Genomic DNA, 16,718 nt, shown 5'->3' on the forward strand with positions numbered 1-16,718 from the left:
ACTATATGGCTTTTCCGTATGCCGTATGTATTTCCCGCTTTCTCCATCTGCTTGTTCGTGAGTTTCATGTGTGTATTTACAAAACAAGTGCGAAATCACACATACCCCCAAGTTGTTGTTCATTCGCTTAGCATTCTCTATGCTGTTAAACGGTCGGGCCTTTGAGGAAAAAAATGCAAACAGCGCAAAACAAATTCCGTATTCGCGGCACACAATAACCAAATAATGGCCAATGCATTTATGTAAATTTCTCTCTACAATACATAATATGTATGTAATATTAAATCAAAGGGATTTATTTGACAAGAAAACCATTTAGTCGCACATTAATAAACAGCATTAAAATGCCAGAAATAAACAAAAATGCATATCGCATCGGTCTGTATCGTGTGTGTGTGTGTGTGTGAGAGAGAGTGTTTTTTATGCTTACATCGGAAATGGTTTGTGATATGTTGATAGGTCCTGTGTGCCATTTCTGCTTTATTTCTTTCACAGTGCAGAGTACTTGTTCATGTTGCTTTCTGTACGCACATTTTTTGCGATTATTTTGGTCATTCACTCATATATATATATATTTTTTTTCAATGTAATAATGAGCTGACATTTTATGTATGCCTTTTTGCATCCAAACAGTAATGCCATTGTCAAAAAGGTATACATACTTATATGTGTTCCTCCACTCTCTCTCTCTCTGTATTTGATTTTAATGTATTAAATGGCAATTTATTTTATGGGTTTCGTGTTTATGCAATGCGTTTTATTTTTATATAAATAGAAAATCAAATTAATGATTTGCCTTTTAAATTTTAGTTTCATGTCGCGATGTTTTTTTTCCTTTCATTTATTCCTGCAACAAAAATGATTTCATCATATCACGATTCTGTAAATTAATTGAAGTGTTTAATGGACGATTACTATATGTTTCAGGAAGAATGAAAATTGCACACATATCTGTTTGTTTTTTCAACTAAAAAGAGAGCAATAAACCATTGTGCATGAACGAGAAACCATTTAAGACAATAGTCAGTCACTCGAACATTGACTCAAAGCATATTTGAGCATTTGAGCTTCTGTCACACATACCGCATAGTGCAACAGTTTGAATGTAGAAAATCAAAAGCGAATGAAAACAGTATGCGGGTAAAGGAGAAATGAGAACATCAAGATACCGGCCAAATGCGTCATTGCATATGCACATGACTTTGCGTATAGAAAGTCACGTGAGCAGCATATTTCCCCTTCGACGCTGTTGCGTTGAGGAGATGTGTGTGAATTGTAGTCGGATTCTAGTGTTGTATAGCGGGTACCGATGAATGAACAAAACGGATGAATTGATTGCGTATTCACAATACCACTATACGACAGACATCGTTTCACTTCACTTGATCTCCGTCTGTATGTTTTATCCAGCTTGCATGACCTACGACGTTTTGAAAATATCAACATTTCTCCGACTTTATCGTGAGTCTCTCTCTCCCTCTCGTCGTGGTTCAAATTTAGAAACGCATCACAATGGCTCGACAGTCGCTTATTGAACGTTGCGTAAAGCAGGCCAATTCTGTTATCGCTCCTCTAAAAATCTTTTGGATTATACACATTTCGAATAAAAAGTGCATCCTGAATCGAATAGATTTCGCAAAAAAGTGTACAATTTGAATATTGAAGCAGAATCATATTTGTTTTATTTCTTAAAAAAATGGTGGAACTTAAGTTTGAATTGTAAAAAGGAATTTTTCTGTTGCAAAACTGTTAAACTGGACAAGCGAAAGAAAACAAACAAAAATTACTGATTTAAAATTTCATCCTTGAAGTAGTGTCAACGATAATATTTCCTTCTGAATTGGATATTTTTCTTTCATTTTTAACATTTTTGTTTACACGTGATTCTTCACACATTTTTTCTCATTGCTTGCGGTTGGTCTCTCAAAGAACTGCTAGTATTTTATCGAAAGGAAAAATATTTCGTATGAATGAAAGTTATTGTTAATGAGAAATAAGATAAATATTTATTGTGAATTCCAAAGAATCCATTATTCTGTTGCAGTAAAGTGTCGCAGTGATTTATTAGAACAAGAGATTTTTCCTTTTAATTTGGTGCGTGTTTGGAGTGAATTTTTGAACTCAATAGTTAAAACAACAAAGGATTCATTTTTTAAAGAGATTAAATTATTTGGAACAGTGATAAAAGCGGGAGAAAATTGAATAAAAAACTATTTCACACAAAAATCAATTTAACTGGATTAATTCATGTAACACATTGCACGCAATAAATATTTCCAATACATCGGGGTATACAATTCATTTACAAGAAATAACGTAAGTATATCAAAAAATCAATTCATCTATGTAAGTGATTTTCTACTCGAAAAAGAAAAGAATGTATTTGGAGTTATTAAAAATAGATATGAAAATGTTTCTATATTTATATTCTAACGATATTTTCATAGTAAGTGCATGCTTCTTTTGCATTGGTTCCAACCACTTTATTCAATTTTATGAAAAAAAGCGCGCAAAACATCACAAAGTAATTAAAATGTGAAAATGATAGCACGAAATTGATGCCATGACCACAACATAATATTGCCATTCTACAGGCTACAGATGCTGTTAATTCTAGCAAGTGTTGCACTGTGAAATATTTTCATTAAAGTTCAAACGTTAAATTGCATATGCGCGTCATCAAAAGGAGCATAGAAACGAAAATAAGCGCACAAAATATAAGAGGAAGAAGAAGAAGCAAGTGCAAAAAATAGACAAGAAAAACCGTCAGCATTGTCATTGTGTTTCACAATCTTTAAGCAGTTTTCCTTAGTTTTCTGTTGTTTTTCTCGAACTGGAAAACTGGGTTTTTGTGTTCATGCTTTACAAAACTTGACGCCAACCAGGAGCAGAGAGGAAAAAACTTTTTCATTGTAGTAAAAATTGCCGGAACTTTGTTTTCTTTTCTCGTTACGTAGTTGCCGATGTGTCAGTGCTTGTTTGTCCGGCTTTGTTTGATAAGCAATGAGAGACAACTGTTTCATTGCACACGAATTACAATTTTCTGCATCTTCTTTTCTTCTTTGCATGTATCTGCATTTCCTGCTGTTTTCTAGTGCACACCGTACTCTCTTATCGTTGTTCTACTAATACTCTCGAAATGAATTTCTCTCATTTACAACACTTTTGTGTCCTCAATTCTCCTTTTTTCTTCTTGAGGTTCCCTTTTTTATCTTGTTTCGCCTTGGTTACTTCCATTCATCGGCTCTCTATTCATTATCGCGCACGCTTTTCGTTATGCAATGAATTTGCATTTACCATAGATGTACATATTCCACTTTATCTTTTCTGTAGTAATTGCCAGAGATCATTCTTTTGAAGATCTACTCATCTATATAGATTTTCTGTCTGTTGCACTTAAATTTATCTTCATCAAAAGAAGAAACTTTTCATTTACCATTCAAATAATTGGACCTAAAAATTTAATTGAAATAAAGTCGACATGAGGGAACGCGAAGACCAAATTTTCTCTTGTTTGTTTGTTTGACTCTTTTTCATCTATCACTTTGTCTACCTCTCGAACTTTTCCATTTTTAGTCAGCATTCTATCTCTTGCTTTCCACCGAATTCATCTTTTGTTCTTATCTTATTATGCTTTTTTGTTGGATGTCAATCAGTTAGTACTCAAAAACTTATATTCTGCGGCTACATTTAATTCGACAAATTGTCAAAGTTTCTGTGCTCACAGGTTTACTGCTGTGTTTGGCAACTTCGAGCACATGACAAAGAAAAAACCCATGGTGAAAGGAAAACTTTGTATAAAAGGAATTAATTTAAATAAACCGGTATATTTGCTATCAATTTTTCTTCCGTAGTAGCTCCACTTGGACAAAGGAACTTTCAAGTGTGTATGTATATATCCCGAGATTTTGACCACAAAGAATTCGATTCATTGCAAATTCAAAAGTTGAGCAAACATTTTTGAACAAAATGAAGGAGCAATCGTAAATAGTAGAAATGCATTACAACTATTTTATTCTATACAACTTATTCATTTTTCAGTGGCAAACGAATGGAAAAAAAGAATCAGTGAAAAGTTTTCAGTTGCATTAAAATCCATGGCTGTGTATGAACGCATTTCAGTAGTGTGAATAATTCGACTAATTCCCAGAACATATTAAATTTTAAGAGAAATAGCTATACGACTACAGATAGTTTTTGGATCTTGATCATTTTTTTCTTTATTTATTTATAATATTTTTAATGTAACTGAAAACCAAAAACCCTTTTACCAAATGCTTAGAAATTTTTTCATCAAAATATATTGAAACTCTTTCATGTAAACTGCTTCCACAATTTAATGAATGTTTCAATAGGAATTTCTCCCAATGCTTTTTTACTTTTGTGCATGTATGTGCCACAAACAGATGGTTCGCTTTTCATTTGCTTCTTGAAATGTAATGCTTGACCATTGATTTCAGTTACGCTACCCTCAAAAAAGATGAAAGGCTTTTATTCATTCTATTGAGCGTGTTACAAACCACATGAAGCTTATAGCATAGTAAGATGAATAGAACGCGCCAGCAAACCTCATACTATTCAACTGTTTCATATAATCCACTAGCTTCCATTCAATAATTCGGTATTCTGGCATATTCTGTCTCTATATGCTCTATGTGTGAATGTTTTTCCACTATTCGGTTTGAGATCAAAATAAACGCTTTATTTATAATTCGAAAATATATTTATACTGAGAACAGAATGTTATATTTTGAGTAACAACGACAGGATTTCATTAAATTCACGTGAAATGATTTAAAAAATTACAGTTTCTAACAAAAATTCAAATACATATTTGGTAGATACTTTGAAGATAAAAGTAAATTTAAAGTAAAACTGTTGAATGAACAATAATATTTTATATTTCTTGAAACAAAACTGAAAGACAAAGTGGAAAAGTATCGCGATATTATTTTTCAAAAAAGTCGATAAGCAGCTCAAATTTAAAATGAAGTTTAATTTGTTTTTGTATTCGAATGTATCAGATTTCACGCTGACCAAAAACGGAATTTTTCATTACTTGAATTCTTTGTCATTTTGGTCCATCTTCAAGGGATTTTCCTTACATTCCGTTCTATTTGGCTGTTGTATAACATAGAAACGCCTGCATCCACACTTTCGAAATGCTATCGCAAAATAAATACTCATAAAAATCCTATTAAACATCTATTAAACGATACATGTACACATTCTAGCCGTTAGCATTTTTATTTGTGATACGTGCAAGACATTCAATCGAGGATGAGTCAGTTGCTGAACCTTCATATTGAATTGAGAATGGTAGTGGTAAAGGGACAAATTGTACATAAATATGTATATATATTGCATACAATGTGCTACAATGTGTTTGCTCGAAACGGCAAAGAGATAAATGCACGACATAGTGGCAATCATATTGAGTTGGCTCGTGATCATCAATGATAGCTGGAACTGAATGTTTGTTTCATTGTGTATTGCAGTATTTGTATTTTTTTAGAAAGAGCACTGTTGTCGTTTAAGCTCGTCTTAAGTTTGTGGTATTTCATTTCGTTTGTATTGTGTTGATTGTGAGTGAACGCAAGCTATTATTTTGTGGTTTTTAATGTTTATATGCCGATGGAAAATGTTCCATCCTATTATGAATGTGCAGACGGAAAATGGCACAAAAGCACGAACAGCAAAGAATAGGAAGGATACGTAAAACCGTTTTATTTGATGCGATGCGACGGTGATATGATGTGAATAATATGAGGTTTTTTTTGTCTGTGCCATTTTTGTACATGCATGTGTTAGATATATTTTTATCATATCATGCTTAACAAAGTTTAGCTTGGTGAAGAGCTTTGCAAATTGTAAGCACTAGCTTAACCATTATACAATTATGTATAAAAAGCATCAACTACATGATAGTCATACAGTTCTCTGCTTCTCTTCAAAATATACTGTGCCAATTACGATGAAAACAACAACAACAAAGAAAAAGGAAAACGAAGAGACAAAAACGACAAAAATACGGATGCTCGAATAAATTGCAGCAATGGCAATACAACATCGATATAACAGTTATAGTGAATGTGTGTACGTGAGAACGTGACTTAAATCGAATTGGCCATTATTATTACTTTATCTATATAATATTGTTGATATTATTTGTGTAAGCGAGATATAAATCGTTCCATCAACCGTTTTGGGACCAACATCGCATAGTAGACGAGGCTCTTAGACTTGTTGTGAATTTTGTGTCTAGCTAAGCTCATTCGTTCATCGTTCATTCTCTTTTGTACTCTCATCTCCAACAGAAATTGTTCAACCAAAACCGAAAAACAACTATCCGAACCAGCTTTTTATCTAAGCGAATGGAAAATAGTCTACATTTATCGCGGCAAATTACAAGAGAGAGAGAGAGAGAGAGAAGGAGAGAGACATGGATATTGATGTGGAACACACAATTTGATTCACATGTTTCAAATTAAATTAAGCGCATAGCCGCGTGGCTATCTTAAATGATTGACCACATCCAACTTTGAGACATTACAAATGATATAACGAAAAAGACACTTTCACATCCTAGACCTAACAATAACACTTTAAATACATGGATTTGTTTTTATATTTATAGACTATCAAACGCTGATGTATCAATGTCCAGTACATTCTATAGCTTTTGCAACTGATAGCTGCAAAATTCTATGGATGAAATTCTTGTTTGGTTTATTTTGTTCGGTGAAATGGAAAACAAAATGTTATTTTCAAGCTATTCCACATCGTATTTCAAAGATTTTTACGCACATTGAATTAACAATTAAATTAGTCTAGATAAGTGCAGAATCGATAAAAAATCTAATTAAACGATTATATAAATGCTGATTGAAAATGATTAATTAAATTTAGTCTTATTGTCAGCTTAGTTTCATTGCACCAAAATTTGATCGATTATAATGATTATTATTATCTGATTGGTGATGAAAAATTCAAAACGAAAAAATGGCTTTATTGGTTACTTGTTGCGGAATACTCATTATAAAGCTGTAATTAAACCAATGTGTGATACTTATTGTGACAAAGACAAATACACAATGAGAAAAATCATTTGTTTTATCACACAGATCGACAGTCAAAATTTGATAATGATTGTTCTAAATAAAAATGTCTGCATGTTACATTTTATAAATGTGTCTTCTCACTTTTGTTTTGTATTCAAATTATGTCTAAAATTCAATCAATCACTATTTGTTATGCATTAATTTCAACCAATCGATAGATTTTTTATCGTCACCGAATAAACACATTTCGTGTGACAAATTGCAAGCCATTCAAACGGCTGCCGGCGTCAAAACAACGTCAAACTGAAATTGATCGAATCTTAAAGAAGAGTCCATTACACTTGGTACCAGTTCCGGTAAGATGTCATTCACTACGAACATAAATCGAGAAAGTGTATCACTCAATGATTGATGGATTTGTTAAAATGTTTCAAGGCAAATTCTTTTTATAGTAACTAATAAAATTTAACATTCACATTTTCGCACTAAAACAGTTTTATTTTTTATCTGTACTCGTTGGGTTTCAGCAAAGTAAGTATAGATAATGATACTTGTAAACTTTTCCAAATCATATGCAAATTTATGTCAATTTATCATTTTCGAAATGACCTCGTAAATTTTGATGCCCGCATTCTTTTCTGGTATAGAACTTTTTTTGGTTCATTTTAAATCAGATTCAGTTAATCATTTGGAAATTTTAATGTGTGAAATGAGATGTATGTAAATGTTTTGGGATTATAATTGTAATGTTATTTTTGCCATTCGCATAAATATTGCAATTGTAATATATGGCCTGCATTTGAATATACAATTGCATTTGATGCGGAATATACTTGACTCATTGTTTATGACAGCGGTTTAACCAAGTATTGGAAACAGTCGGAACGAATTAAATGATAATCTAAAAAACCGCCATCAAATTATTTAATTTACTCGAAATACATATAACGCTGATGTCGATGACCATACATAAATCCACTTATTTAATAAAATTGCTCATGTGCGAAAACATACAATGTGATGCGATCAAATCAAATTTAGGCTGTGAGAAGGATTTGCTATTGCGAATGGCACTCAAAGAATAAACTAACATACCGAGAGCCAAGAAATTGAGCCTTTTAGATATGAATAACGAAAGCATAGCTTACACCCGATTATTTTTCAGAATAGATGAAATCGGCTACCATTCAACAAACACAATGATATATTTACTCAAAAAGTTCACATCAGAAAATCGGGGAAATCAAAATTAAGTTCGGTGGTTAGAAGTGTGTGCGAATACGTTTCACTGTATTGTATGCGATTTGATTCGTTTACACCGGAAATGGGTCAATATTTTATACGAGTAACGGATTCGATGTTTAATATATTTTTATTCTCACATTTTTTATGATTTCTTATCGTGATTTTTTCCAATTGAAAATATACAAGCACAAAATGTAACAATATTCACTACTTCATTGTATCTTCTTTGAATGATATTCAAATTCACCTCAGATAAATGAATTATTATACCTCAATAAATTATTGACAATAATATTAAAAGTTTACACAAAATATTGAATGATTTTTTTAGAAACTATTTTCATATTCAAAATATTACACGAGGAATACTAGTTTCAATGTCCCCAAACAAAGTGAAAAAGTTAATGATAAAGAAACAGATGGTTGATATATACAGAAAATATTGGTTTTTTCTAGTTTACTGCCAGAAACGCTTATATCCAACATTTCGAAGAAAGAAATATGCGCTTAGCGACAGAAAATATACACACAGAATGTTGTACGTTTGACAGTGGATTGTGTCTTAAAACATTTCCTTTGAGATTTGATTAATCTGAAAAAAAAGTTTATTCTACTATATATGATAATGAATTATTTTTCTCTAATTAGAATGAAAAACATGCAAAAGTTCTTTGTTGAAAAAAAAAACACATGCATCTTATGTGGTTATTGGCATTTAAATGTCATGTCACTTGAATGTGTTCAAGTAAAAAATGTGTTAGTTTCGAATGGATTAAGTGAGAATATCGTTGTCATATCATCAAAATGACTCGTATGCCATAAATGGACTAAAATCAAAACTACAACTTCTTTGATTTTTTTACGGAACAATAATTTTTTTTTCATCACCTTCCATTTTAAGGCAATAAATTTCACGAAATTGATATGAAATTCATTTACGGTTTTTTAAATGCGAGACTCTTCCGGTCCATTGTATGGAATATCCATTAGAGTGGGTCAAATCGGTGTTTTCACTCTCAAATGTAACAAATGTTGAATATGATTCAGCACTTGAATGGGAAGAATTTTGTGCAAAAATAATGAATATGCATTTGAACGACACACCAAAAACCATAACATGCCTGTTGTATCGAGTCAGCAACATTCAAATCAATCGAGCTTACGATGTTCCACGCCACAGCACAACAACTGACCAATATCATTTTAGTGAATGAAATAATTCCGAGTTGGATTCAGTGATATTGTGCGACACATGTTTCGCATGAGAGAGAACATATCACTTTACCTTAACAAAGATAACCGAGTTTTATGTATTGGGTACAGAGTTCCAAAAAGATAATAATGTATACGATTGACCTATTGCTATTACGCTCTGAGTGTATATCATGTTAATATTCTAATCGAAATGACCGTTTCAATATCATTATATAACATTTTATGGCATATACTTGGAATTCAAACAGGAAGAGTGCCGACTAAGCCAGATTTATATCGTAATAGAAGCTGTTTCTGATGGCCGATTCCCATAGGCCGATACAACTTAAGAAAAAAAAAGCCCAAGGATTATTTTTTCATGACCATTAGGTACAAAAACTATCCCTATCTTATTTCTTGCATTTGTATTTTTGTGACGCTATTTTAAGCCAAATCTATTGATGTGAATCGTTTAGTGGATTTTACAGAACAAACGTTTTTTCGTGACGCATATTTATTTTGTTGTTTTCTAAAACCATTCAACAAAAGCTGTGTTGGAAAACCGAAAAGTTGAAGTCCTTAAGAAATGAAAACGTTCTTAAAACATGTTCGTTAGGGCAAGACATTTTTAAATCTATGACGATACAAATATTGATTCGAATAGCAAAGAAAAGAGACCCAATACGATATCGACAACAGCAGCAACAACAGCAACCAAAAAAATCAATAAAACTGCTCTTATAAACGTCTTCGATTACCGTAAAAAATGCAAAGCAAATTTCACTTCCACATTCGGTATAACTATGCTTATGAAATGTCCTTAAATTGCAAGACAGTATGGATAGAGCTTCATGCTATTTCATTTTCGTGCAAAAATTGGAACTTTTGCCTTGATGTACCAGTTGAATATCAGGCAATTGAAATTTAGAATATAAAAAAGAAAAAAGTAAAGGTAAAATGTATGTTATTTATATTAAACCAATCTCATTGTCATTTAGACCATTCAAAATGATTAGTTTCAAAACATTTCCGTAGTTCCGATGGGATACTTGCTGCTAAATCTTTATGAACCCCTTTTTGGCAACGAACTTACATGGTATTCCTTTGTTGCCTGTTGCAAATTCCTTTCCATTTTCAATTCATTTCCGCGTGGAAATTACTTTTTTTTCACGAGCGCAGAAAGTCAAACTAACATATGTTTTATATGTTCGTGTGCCTCATGTTTATTTTTGTGGATTCCCTCTATATATACAAATAGCTTGTACCCAACAGATACACAGCAAGGGAACTATGAGCTATCAATATACCCTTTTATTTTGTACACATAAATCGTCTATTGGATTCGATTATTCCTTGTAACTATTGTTATTATCATTTGAAATGGTTTGCTTTATGTACTCTGGGAACGTGTGCTTTTTCATTCTATTCAAGCTTGATTATAATATGATTTGTTTCAAATAAAGCACGACGGCAATGACAGCTGGGCAACGCAGCAACTTGATTATGGTTGTCACTGTTTATAATGAGTGTCACAAATTTGTACCATTTTACTTTTCCGCACACACCTAGTGTGTAAGGTAAAGTATTGGAATCGGTCGAAAAATTAACACCCATAAAAAATGTGTTTCCTGGGTGTTTTTGGGGCCAGGGAACACGAATCTAGCGTTTTTTCGATGTCCGAATGTATGTGCGTACCCTGTACCCTGTACCCTGTACCCTGTACCCTGTACCCTGTACGCTGTACCCTGTACGCAAAAATTTGTTAACACGATAACTTTCAAACAAGAAAAGTAATTCAAAATCTGACTTCACAGGATGATTGGGGGTGCCGAGGAATAGAAACCATTAGGTTTTGAGCGACTTTGGTTGACAGGGTAAATTGTCATGTCTGGTGTGATGCCCATGTCCATCCATGGGAAAAATTCAATTTTTCTTCCAAAAGTGATATTTAATGTATTCTTAAACACTCAAAAATGTGTATTGGGGGGTTTTTGGGTACGAGAAAACCGAATATGACGTTAGTTTTGCGATACAATCAACTTTCGAAACACTTTTCATACAAAAAATTCAAAAAATTTGGATTTTTGTATGGAAGCCATGCCTGTATGATATCGTAATGAGCTGAAACTTTGCACAGGTTATTTTTATCACACATAAATACTATTCCGAGAGTTTGAAGACATTTCAACGAATATTAGGGGCACCTCCCGAACAATATTTTGGATTTTTCGCTCTAAAACGAAATTTTGTATGGGAAGTACCCTTAATATGCATTGAAATTTCTTCAAACTTTCAGAATGTTAACTTTTTGTGAAAAAAATAACCTCTGCAAATTTTCACATGATTACGATATCATATAAGCATGGCTCCGATACAAAAATTCCCATCTTTAGTAGTTTTTGAAGTGCTTCGAAAATTATTTTTATCTAAAACTAATGTCAGATTTAGTTTTCTTTCATGTCGTGGATCACAGTGCGGAAAAGTTCATCTTACGGATGTAAGACATTTTATTTGATTTAAGCGATCGAAATTTGTGCCATTTTTAGTTTCGCTGGCAACCGCACCATGGCGCTACTGTCAACGTTGCTTGTCATCGTCGCGCTTTGGTTTCAAATATGTAAGGTAAAACATTTATAGCATCATTCAAATAACATGCTCATATTTTTGGAATGTTTTCGCATGTTTTCAATTAGTCTATTCACGAGAATAGTCACGAAAATCCATTTCAATTTTATGGAGTTTTCGTTTGATTTTATGTTCGACACACCAGTCATGGTAAATATTATTGTTATTTTTGGTTTCTTCAATTTTCCACGAGCATTACGATCATCATTTTCAATCACGAAATATTCACGTTAATATTTTCATTCATGATCTGAATTGGAGCAACAATCAAAAATAACTGCGATTGAAGGCATTTCATTTGACATACGCGAGCTTACCGAACCATCAGCAAATATTTGAATGTTTTCGATTAATTTTCGGTACGCGTTTGGATTGCAGAAAAAAATTCCTTGTACGATTAACCAATCAAATAGGACATAGTATTGTATTGTGCTTTCAGTTGCTTTAATGTGGAAATATTTTCATTAAAAATATCGATTTGATTGTGTGCTTATATCCTGTTTTTGAACTTCATCAAACACACCCATTTCGAACATCTACAGAGACATATAATATAAAAAATCTTTTGAATGTATGGAAATAAACAAAATCCATTCGCATTTACTTGGCAACAATATAGCATATAGATCAAATATCTTTTATTTTCGAAGGCAGCAATCATTTCTTTTATTCTGCAAAAATTGCATTGGAATTGAAAAATATGCGGAATTTGAAAAGGTTCAAACGAACTGAAAAAAAAAACAGTCGAATTAAAAAGTCAAAAGAAAGGAAAACAAAATTCATTACGAAGAATGAGTAGAACTAAAGCAATAAAAATAGTTCGTAGTCATTTTCGGTTATTTAATACCACATGTAAGTGCCCATTTAATCGTGTGCCCGGTTACAAAATAGCATTAGTCCAACACAAAATTTGTATGTGTGTTCGTGTCGATGCAATTTTCCCATGTGTGTGCTTTCTTTTTCCACAGCCATTTATCTTCATTTGGTTGTGAACATCAAGACGTTGCCAAAGAAGTTTTTTTTTATATATTACGTTTGTACTTCTCATTCAGAAAAAGATGAGCACAAACAGAATGGTGTGTATATTGCATGTGAAACAAAATGAATTCGATGCTTTTAATTTTCGCTTTTAATTTTTTAGCGTTCATTCTATTGAATTATTCGTGAAGAAAATGCTGCAAAATATTCGTGCTCGAACGGGGCTCACTTGAAATGGTGAAACTGCATTCGAAAATGTGAAGATTCTGAAAAAAGAAAATTTCAACAGCTTGCGCCGCCCAATTGTTAACAATATCTTCCCACGAAATAAATGCTTTATAAATAGATATCACTGAATTCTATCTGCTTTGAAACCATTTCTTATCATCTACTTTACTTTTTATAAGTATATTTCGTTGTAAGCGTTGGTGCAAGGTTTTTCACTTTTTTTGTCCATTCTACCCTTAAAAAATAAAAAGTGTATAGAATTTTCAGAGATTATTGCCAAGATCGTGCAAAACACGCATATACGAAATGTGAAACACAACAACCATTTAAAATTCCAAAACAATTAGATTAATTGAACGCTTTATTCCGTGCATAATTCCATTTAATTAAACGCAAGCGTTCTATCGAACGAAATGAAACTGCTCTTTTGGTATATGTCTGTCTATCGCTCTCTTTTTTCTGTCCTCCATTTCTTTCTTGATTTTGGCACGGGTAATTGTTGTTCAAGTTTCCGATTCAACATACGAATTAGCAGATAATTCACAACAAAATGAATTGTCGTGTATACAATGGTAAATGTAGCGACCGTCTCGACACCAACTACACTTCTCTTTTTCTCGTCAATTGACTCAAAACTCTCAGTTCACAAATTGAAATATCACTCTCCATCTCCTTTTAATTGCCGAGGAAAGAATTTGCCGTTTGGATATCTCGTTATGTGTGTATTGTGGTTTTCTGTGAATTTAAAAAAAACTAACTTCAAATTGAATGTGACATTAAAGAGTTCATCTCTTGCTCGAGAGCCAAACGATCAAATACGCAAGAGAGTGGTTGTGATTCATCCAAGAGCGAGAAAGAAAAAAAGAAAGAAAAAGACGTGACATGAATTTGAAATGTGCAATTTATATTTTCGCACAGTCATACATGGAGATGCGAGACCAATTTTAAGCGATTTTATTAATCAAAATTAATTTTTGTTTGTTTTGAATTTGCTTTAATAGCAATGTTAAAATGCGAGTCTTTGAACTGACATGGATTAAAAACAATCTATTACACTCGAACCCGCCAATTTAACAAAAATGAACGCCAATTTCGCCCAATTAATTTCAATTTCAATTGTTCATTTATTAATTTTTAGTAGCATTATCAGAAGTGCCAAGTGCATCATAGAATTCCTCGTTGTCACACTTGGGACTTGGGTTATTTTAGTGGCATTTGAATAGGAAGTTGTGATATGGCGCCAGCATGAATCAATACGGCGTTTTAAATTTAAAAAATTCCATACATTGGAAAAGAGATCAGCAGCAAGCATCTAGCAAACAATAGAGCTACATCATCTTGTCATGAGCAGCACAAATTAAAAATAAACGCCATTTTGTCATAAAAAAACATAATATCTAGTATGGAGTTTTTTCTTCACACGATAAAAGTCTTTTTCACAGTTAAGATTGGTTTTTATTCTAGTCTGTGATTCAAAGCTTCGCATGCGGGCTCCAAGATAAGCCAACCCAAAATATTTTCAGTATGTTGAAATCGCAAAAAATGCTCTACACTGCGGACAAAAGTCCTTACAAAAGCCAACCATTTTTTTCTCATTTTTGGGTTTGGAACGAAGGATGATTTTGGAGAGAACGATCTAAGCAACCGCACAAAAAATAAATTGTTTTGAATTTACAGAGAAAATGCGTGCTTGCCAACAACCATCTTGCTAGCATAATCGCAAATTTAAGTTGATTCAAATCTCTCCTTTATTACATCACAGAGTGCTATATTTTTTGTGATTATTAACAGTATGCCATGTGATTTTTTACAATGTACTTTTTCGAGGCAGCAAACATTTAGCACGCTAACTATACAAATAAATTCCATTTTCATTTTGTGAACCGATAAAAAAGACTGAATTTCCTTTGCGGTTTAAAACCGACAAATAAAATAGAGTTAAAACGTAAAAATAATGTTATAAAATCTCTAATGTTTGAGTTTTTCCATTTTAAAAATGTATTTTGAATTATTAAATGCAATTTAATTAAATAAAAACTACATTCTAATACATGTATTCGATGATGGTAGCCAGTAAAAACCGAGAAAAAATAGTATTGATCGACAAACAGACAAAATATTTGACGACGGTCAAAACTATTTGGCATAATGCAATTTAAAATACGCAAAAATGTAGCCACTCAAACTAAAAAACAATTGTGAAAATTGAAAATTATTCATATGCTGATATAAAAAAAACATTTAGGTGGCTTAATTCCATTCAAAGCCCAAATATCTTGTTGAGTATCATATTAAAAGTGTTTGAGGCCCTACAACTTTGCTCAAATTGTATTGGTCGAACAAACAACAAAAAATTTATTATTAAATTCCATGAAATGGAATCAAAACAATTTTGCTTACATTTTTCATGCAATAAAAAACCATACTAAATGTTCAGTTTTGTTCGTGTAGGTTTTATGCTTTTAACTTTGTGTTGAGCAATGATGAAATTCATTAGAACTACGCGGGAACGTTTCCACACAATCGCCACAAACATCATTTCGGATTGTAAGCATCTACCAAACAAAAGGCCGTTGTTCTATCGTTATTATACTATTCTGAATATGAAACAAGCATACAATCAAATAAAGCTTCCTTTTCGTATATTTTGCAATTATCAAATTCGTCCAATTTGAGTTTGTGTTTCACAACACATACGAAAACAAATACACACTAGTACACACACAAAAATATCACATGCTAATTTACGCTGTGGTTTTTATTTGACGTGGTTGAGATTTTTCATCCTGTTTTACACCGAAAAATGTGCGAGCAAAATGAAGCAAAGCGCGAGATCGCTCTCACAGTAAAATGAGAGAAATAAAAAAAAAAAACAAATCATCAAATACACATCGCATTGAGATAAGAGGAGAAATATATAGCAAATGAATTGTTATGCTTCAAGTCTATTCAGTGAAGTAAAAAACTTACCAAACCTTCAGAGATCAGACCGAATAATAGTCAACATACAAAAAGAAAAGCGTTGAAAGCGCAAAGAACGTTGAAAACAATTCGAATCTTTTGTCGGTGTGATTTTTGTGTGGAAATTGTCAGTTGGGAAAACACAAAGACCCCATCATACTGCTTGATGATAACAAAGAAGGCAATGATAATAAAAAAAGAAGAATACAACGATAATTCGAGAGTCGTTTCTTTGGAAACAGCCACAGCTAAAGCAGCAAAAATGAAAATTTGAATTGTGAAAACAATTCAAACGAAAATTGAATAAAAGAAGTAAAAGGGGAAGAAAGAGAAAAAAAATATATGCGTTAAACGGCTTTTGTTGCATGCAAGATGAGTATTTGGCGACAGAACATCATACCGAGACGAAAAAGATATAGAGAAGAG

General features: G+C 32.5%; 1 protein-coding gene across 1 annotated transcript in view; it reads left to right on the forward strand.

The window, feature by feature from the left end:
• Positions 1 to 1,511: 1,511 nt before the first annotated feature.
• The window catches only part of LOC116349843 (connectin), a 109,679-nt gene continuing 94,472 nt past the window's right edge, over positions 1,512 to 16,718 (forward strand). Inside the window, exon 1 of the mRNA XM_031781444.1 lies at positions 1,512 to 2,316. The gene's annotated coding sequence lies outside the window, so the exon portion shown is untranslated. The remainder of the gene's footprint in view (positions 2,317 to 16,718) is intronic.

The sequence above is a fragment of the Contarinia nasturtii genome, unplaced genomic scaffold, assembly GCF_009176525.2.
Source record: "Contarinia nasturtii isolate CC-2019 unplaced genomic scaffold, AAFC_CNas_1.1 Cnas_scaffold_3175, whole genome shotgun sequence".
Taxonomy (NCBI): Eukaryota; Metazoa; Arthropoda; class Insecta; order Diptera; family Cecidomyiidae; genus Contarinia; species Contarinia nasturtii.